Source organism: Gouania willdenowi, unplaced genomic scaffold (genome assembly GCF_900634775.1).
Source record: "Gouania willdenowi unplaced genomic scaffold, fGouWil2.1 scaffold_85_arrow_ctg1, whole genome shotgun sequence".
Classification (NCBI taxonomy): Eukaryota; Metazoa; Chordata; class Actinopteri; order Blenniiformes; family Gobiesocidae; genus Gouania; species Gouania willdenowi.
The window spans coordinates 353294-360793 of NW_021145250.1; the positions used below are offsets into that span (position 1 = coordinate 353294).

General features: G+C 41.2%; 1 pseudogene; it reads left to right on the forward strand.

Annotated features, from left to right (window-relative positions):
- LOC114460957 (glutamate receptor ionotropic, NMDA 2D-like) overlaps window positions 1–7500 on the forward strand; it is a 57523-nt pseudogene that overhangs the window by 5926 nt on the left and 44097 nt on the right.

Here is a 7500-nt window from a genome sequence, read left to right on the forward strand (position 1 = left end):
GAACTGAATCGTTTTGGTGAAGACTGCTACGAGGGTCTTGTTTGAGTCCTGACTTTTTTTGATGGTGCGTTCACACCGACGAAGCCTAGAGTGGTTAAAACGCTCTAGGATTCATTTACTCTGATAGTCCTCCTTGTTTGGTCAGTGTGAACACGCAAACCAAGTGATTGTTTCTGTGGGTCTCAGAGCGTTTCCAATAGGAGCGCTGTGAACGCAACCGCTCTCAGAATGGATCAAACATAGTAAGTATCGGCGATGACGTAAAGCGCACGACATTGTGAGTGATCAGGAAAACTGGCAACGGTGCAAAACAGGGCTTTAAAACCACCAACAGTGTGTCAACTTGTTGCTGCTCCGTTGTTGAATGTTGGTAAAGAACAAACTAGTTAGCTCATGGACCAGAGGATGTTTGGAATGGATCAGAAGTTAGTCGCAAACCGAGACAAACCAAGGTTCTAAAATGATCAGCTGTTCTCTACCCATTTGGACCAAGTCCCGGACTTAACCGCTGTGAAAGCACCCTCCCAGGTGTTGTTCTAGTTCTCAGAGGAGTTCAGGGATCCACGAGTCCTGATTTAGTGGAAAAACTTGAATCCTTGATGAAGTGACCCGCTCTGTTGTCAGGATAAGTGATGAACTCCATCCCTGCTCAGAGAAAATGTTTTCCTGCCAAAATGAGTCCCGAGCTTTAAAAAATGAATGTCATCGCTTCTGATTGATGGCTCGACAAATCAGAACTAGTTCCAAGAAGACAGACGGAGGAGTGGACGCCCGCCTCCACGCAGAGGAGGACGTGAAGTATCAGACATCCTGATGGGAGGCTAAATATATACGCTGGTGAAGGCCGAGCGACACATGCAGCGAGTCATTCCCACTTCCTGTGTGACGTGGGACTAAACAAACATGCCACACTGGTGGGTTTTAGTCGCTGGCCAAACGTCTTGTGAAAGAACTGTCTTGTATCTGCAGGTCCATGCTCCGGCTTCATCTTTAATAATGTATGAAGTGGAAACAGACCTCGTGTTTCAAGTGCAGCTCGCTGTGCTGAGAGTGTGTGAGTGTGCTCGCGACATTGAAGTGTAAATGAATATAATCCTTAGTAATAAAGGAAGCATGGAAAGAGCTTAGAGCAGCAGTAGGATGAAGAGGAGGATGAAGATGAAGAGGAGGAAGGAGCGTTAGCCTATTTAACATGAGACGCATCGTTCCAAAATATCACTCAAATATGCTTCAGAATGAGCTTCATCTGAACAGAAGCAACAATAATCCTGTTTTAATTGTTTTAACTGCATTTCTCTGATATAGTTTATTTACAGTGTGGCAGTATTAGTAAATCAATTGATGAAAAATTGGAAATTAAGACAAAAAAGCGGGGAAAACAAAGACTTTAAATAATGTGAGCTAGCTCTCAAATTCAAATTCAAATATACTTTATTCATTCGTTAGGAACTTAATTTACAGAGAGCGCCAGTGCAGCAACAATAAAACACAGAACCAATAAACATAGCACATATCCATTCACACGCAGCTCTAGCTAATAACAAGCTAATAAACTCTTGCTTTGTTCAAGTTAATCCTTTTTTTGCTGATTAGAAGAAATATGATGATAGTTAAGACTATTCATGTAGTGTTTGAAATCCTTAAAGCCATTCTTTTTTTATTTTTTTCAAACATTAGCTAACAACACGTAGCTCCAGCTAGCTAGAAACAAGCTCCTAAACTCTTTCTCTTTTACTGGTGAGTGTTTACGGCTTAGAAACCATTATATTAATACATAAAACTGTTTTAAAAACAAATGTTAAATCAGAGAAGTCCTAAAAGCCTATAGATGCTTTCATTTTATTATTAGCATTATTACATGCTCTGCTGTATGTCTGCCACTTTCCTGATCCGGCAGGCCACGCCCTTTTCCCCGCCCAGCCAATGATCAGCTGGCCTTCAAATTCCAGCTGGAGACCCCAGTCAGCAGTGTGGCTAGTGAACACTCAAGGTCTGTGGTCTGTCTGTCGTCTTGGTTCCGCTTGTGAGAGGAGGGTGTCTGTCTGTGGACCTTTGTGGAATTTTAGTTTGTAGTTATTTGTTGGGTTTATGTTTAGATGTGTGTTTTGTTGTAAACCTTTCTCTTTTAGTTCAACCGTAAATATTTGATTTGACTGAGTCTTTAGTTTGTTATAAATAAACACAACCTTATTTCTGTTTCCTTCTCCTTTATCCTGGTTTTATTATTGTCCCTTACACCTCGACACCACCACAAGGAATGTAACAGTTGGGGGCTTGTCCGGGATCTTTAAATGGCAAAGAGTTATAGAATTAAGTATTTGGTTGTGTATTGGTTGTTGCCAAGTGCATTTTTGTTGTTGGTGTGGTGCACCATTTTGTTCTTAGCATCAGCTAACTCAGATTAGAACAGGGAGTGCTCAGCTGATCTGAACCAGATATTCCGTCTGGCGTTCATTTATTATTTTTCCTTTCTTGTCGGCCCAAACACCCAACGTAGAGACTTCTTTTGAGGTACAAAAGCCATTCACCTTACCACGTTTTGACTCATTTTCCATAGAAACCACTCCCAGCTCTCATAAGAATGCTAGACTGAAGGTTTGCTTGACTGGTCTTCAGTTGGAGATGGAGGAGGATGAGCAACAAAAGGAGCGTGAGTTTCAGTTGGAGTTAAAAAGGTTGTGGAAGTGGAAGTGGACACAGCTGTCCATATGGCTCAATTGGAGATGCAGTCCAAGGCGTGTATTTCTCCTAGTGGTCCAGATCAACCTAATATGGGATTCGATGTAAGTAAGAATATTTCTTTGGTGTTTTTGAGCTCATTGCATCTGCAGTGAATTGTCCACCGGAGGTGTGGGCGATTTTATTACAATGTAAGTTTACAGGAAAAGCTCAGGAAGCGCTGTCATCTCTTTCGATTGAAGACAGTTTAAATTATGACATTCTTAAAAGAAAAAATGTAAGAGTCTATGAGTTAGTGCCTGAGGCTTATTTGCAGCCTGAAAAGGAGGGATTTCCAAGCCTTTGATTTTGCCAGGGAGAAATGTATCTTATTTGATCGTTGGTGTGTTGTCAGCAAAGTTGGTGATTTATCCTCTCTAAGAGAACTTGTTCTGTTCAAGGAATTCAAGAATGGTCTTCTCAACCAAATAGCTGTGTACTAAAATGAGAAGAAGATCTCCATCCTGCAACAAGCAGCAGTACTGGCTGATGAGTTTGTGTACACGTATAAAAGTAATTTTATGAAGTGTGACTCTCCGCCCCATCGTGAGGTTCTCTCCAGATATGGTGAATGGAAAAAGGTTGTGCAGGCACCTTCCCCTAGCTATAGGTCTGATGGAAAATGCTTCCCTTATCAAAAACCTGGACACGTAATTGCCGAATGTGAGGCCTTTAAGGTTAGACAGGAGAAAGTGTCGGGTTGAGCCAGCGAGGATGGGATTGATCCAAACTGTGATCCCTGGTGACCGTGATTGTTTGATGAGTTAAAGTTTCCTGATGAATGCTTCAAACTATTCATCTTCAAAACCTTTGTCTCTCTTACAAGTATGCTGAAGACCAGAGGCCCGTTAATGTCTTGAGACACGGGAGGTTCGAAGTCATTCATTCTGTTGAATATCCTGTCATTTAACAGACTATTGTGAAGGAGATTGAAATGCAGCTAGTTCCAGCTCCATCCACAGTGTGTATGTGAAGTCAGGTCTTGTTACTGGAGTCTTTCCTGTTGCTGTACGCCCCCATTTTGCCATTTCAGGCATTGATCTTTTAAAACGACATTGCTGGAGGGAAAGTGTATCCAGCTCCTGAGGTGACTTTGAAAAAGTTTCTTCCACCGACCCGTGAGGTCTTGATGGAAGCTCAGAAGGAATGACCATTCACTAACAAAGTGTTGTTCTGCAGGTTGTGATATTTGTGAGTCTGTTGGGAAACTGTCATTTTTTATTTAGAATGTAGTGTCTAGTGAAGAACTGAGAGCTGTTGTGATCAGATGCTTGCACTGTGTTCAGCACGCAGTGCACGGTTCTCAGGCTCCTTTAAAGTGAAGGGAAAATTCTGCAACTAATTACGTGATCACTAACCCTAAGCGCCATCGAAAGACGCTCTTGATTCACAACAACCTTTGCATTACAGAGTGGGCACCTAGAGCTGTGGAGATGAGATGAAGCCAGAACATGTCGTCTCTGCCTCCTCAGTTTCAGCTGTCTTGGTCTGTGTGGCGACTGATGCGTCTGTGAACATTGACGTTGGTTCAGCTGCTTTCATCAAGCAGCATGCTTGTTGCTGCCCCTACCAAAAAGGGAGAGGATGAAAAGAGGTCCAATACTTTAGAAGTCATGTAGGTGGCATGACTTCAGGTAATTGAGGAATATTGTTTCCAAACTGGAGTTTGGATTTTAAATGGGGGGTGTTAGCCTTTTCCCCGCCCAGCTACAGCAGTGCAGCTGATCAGCCACTGATCAGCTGGCCTTCAAATTCCAGCTGCAGACATCAGCCAGCAGTGGCTAGTGAACACTCATGGTCTGTCTGTCATTTGTTGTGAGCTCATGTGTTACTCCTGTGAGAGGAGGGTGTCTGTGTCTGTCTGTGTCTGTCTGTGGACCTTTGTGGAATTTTAGTTGGTAGTTATTTGTTGGGTTTATGTTTGTAGGTGTGTTTTATTGAAGGTTTGTTGTAAACTGTTCTCTTTTAGTTCAACAGTTGATATTTGATTTGTCTGAGTATTTATTTCGTTATAAACAAACACAACTTTATTTCTGTTTCCTTGTCTTTTATTCTGGTTTTGTTATTGTTCCTTACCTTTACTCCTCGACACCATCACAAGGAACATAACAAGCATGCAGACATCAGCAAACATCAGTTAGCTCCGGCTAAAACTAGCTAAAGACTTCTCATGTTTGCTGCTTAGAAAACACATTTGTGGACAACTAAGAGGTCAAAGTGTTCAAACAAAGAATCCCTAAAAGCCATGAAATTATTTAACCTAATTATTAGCATAGAGATATGCTAACATGAGCTAGCTCCTGCAAATAAACTCTTGCCTTGTTACAGTTGAGCCTCTTTTTTTGCTGATTAGAAGAAACATGGTGATAGTTGACACTAAATATGTCTTGGGTTTAAACATTAGCTAACAACACGTAGCTCTGTAGAGTGTTTACAGCTTAGAAAATCTTATTAACACTTAAAACTGTCCTAAAAGTAATGAAATGCATTCATTTTATTATTAGCATAAATTCTTTAGCAAATATCAGCTAGCTCTGGCTAAAAACAAGCTAAAGAAGTCCTTGCTTTTGTTAAAAGACTTCTCAGTGTTTGCTGCTTAGAAAACATCTTTGGGCAAACAAAGAACTCCTAAAAACCACAAATTGATTTTATTTCAATATTAGCACACAGACTTTAGCTTACGCTAGCTAGCTCTGGCTAAAACAAGTTAAGAAACTCCTGCTTTTTAATTTCTAAGCTTTGTTGGAAAACTCTGCAGTGTTTAATGTTTAGAAATGATCTGTTGGGAAAATTGATAAAACTGTAAATATCTTAGCTTCGCTAGCTCTGGCTAACACTTAGAAACCATTCTCTGTGATTATCTGTGGTTCTTTCCCCAGGTGCGCCTGCTTTACTGCTCCCTGGAAGAAGCGGAGCTGGTTTTCCGGGCGGCATGGGCGGCGGGCCAGGCTGGGCCCAGTCACATGTGGTTCGCGGTGGGCCCGGCTCTCTCCGGACTGGGTCTGGAGGGGCTCCCCAAGGCGTTGTTTGCTGTTCGACCGCAAGGATGGAGGGATGAGCCTAGGAGGTAGGAACGGAAAAAAAACCAAGAAGTCTGGCATCCTCTCGCTCACGCCGTTCTCTCCTTTATGCGCAGACGCATTGCTAAGGGTGTGTCCGTCCTCACGCACGGAGCCATGGCTCTGAGGAGGGACCAGGGGGCATCCAGCAGGGGGCAGTACGCAGGGAACTGTCAGAGTGACGGAAACACCACGCATCGTATGCTCGACAGGATCAGGTAAGACAGAACAGGAAGTCCTTAGAGACGACAGGAAGTCCTTAGAGTCGACAGGAAGTCCTTAGAGAGGACAAGGGCTACGTCCAAATAGTCCCTCCTATCTCCTTTCCTATCCACTGTTCCTTCACCACCGGAAGTGTTTAAGTGGTGGCCACGATAAGGAGCGTTCAAGTTCTCTTTAAGCTAAGGAAAGAAGGCTCAATGTTTCCTTTATAACCTCCTTTAGCCTAGGAAACACTGATACATCCTTTACCAAAGGAGACAAGATAATGCTGACCCACAATTCCTTGCATCAACAACATTTAAAGGGACACGCACACCCAAGCGCTCACGAAAACTCACGATGGCCGACAAGTAATGGAGATCATTTAAGTTACCAATGCAATTATATGCCTTGAACAACTTTAAATAATGTAAAACCCATATATTATTATATGTAGACATATAATCAGATTATAACTGACATAAAACAGACACTCTGTGGTTCTAGAAAAAGAAAACAGACATTTTTTATCCACATGATGTTTTATTAATCATAATTAATATTAGTGAGTAGAAGGTGAGTGTGATCAACCATTCTCACTGTGACGTTCTTTTAGTTTACCTTTAGTTCCTCGTAGCCATGGTAACCTCTTCCTTTGATTTACATTCAAACCTGTGATTTATGACATTATATAGGAAATGTGTAATTTTTTCACCATGACAGACGTCACTAACCTTCACCACCGTCAGATTATTACGTCACCTAGTGGAAGTGTGTCTGATTGTTAAAACAAACGAGATGGCCTTTTCCTAACTCCTCTCCTAACAAAAAATAAAAATAAAAGTAATTAAAAAAAATTGTAAAAAATATATTTAAAATAATAATTAAAAAAATAATAAAAATAGATAGTTCAAATACTAACATTTTTTCAAAACTAAATAAAAAAATAATATGTTAAAGTTTCATTTATTCAGACGTTGTAATTCCAGCAACATATTATTCAAAATGAAGAAAAATTAAACTTGATGGAATTACTATGCGGAAGTCAAGGACACATCAAAGCGATCAGCAGATGCCTCTGGAGAAGACTGGCAGTTGACAGTCGAAACATGTCAGGACATCAAAGTAAATTTCCTGTAAAAATTTAAATCAAACTTTCACATATTATTCAAAAACAGGACAAAATGAACTTGTTGGAATTAATATAAATAATAATTATTGAAAATGGCCTTTTTCGTTTCATGACGTGAATATTGTGTCTGTTTTCCGTGATGATATAATGCAGATGCTAAAGTTAGTTACACACACACACACACACACACACACACACACACACGCTTGGTTCCAAACAGACTGTATTTCCATGTGAAGGTTCCTGATTAGCAGCAGCGGAGGAGGAGTGGGCGTGGCCTGCACTGATTGTATGGATCTTTTTATAACCACGTCTGATTGAGGCTCAGGTAATGATCCTGAGCTGCTGTGCACGTGTTCACGTGCACTACAGAGTGTTCTTCTTTTAGCT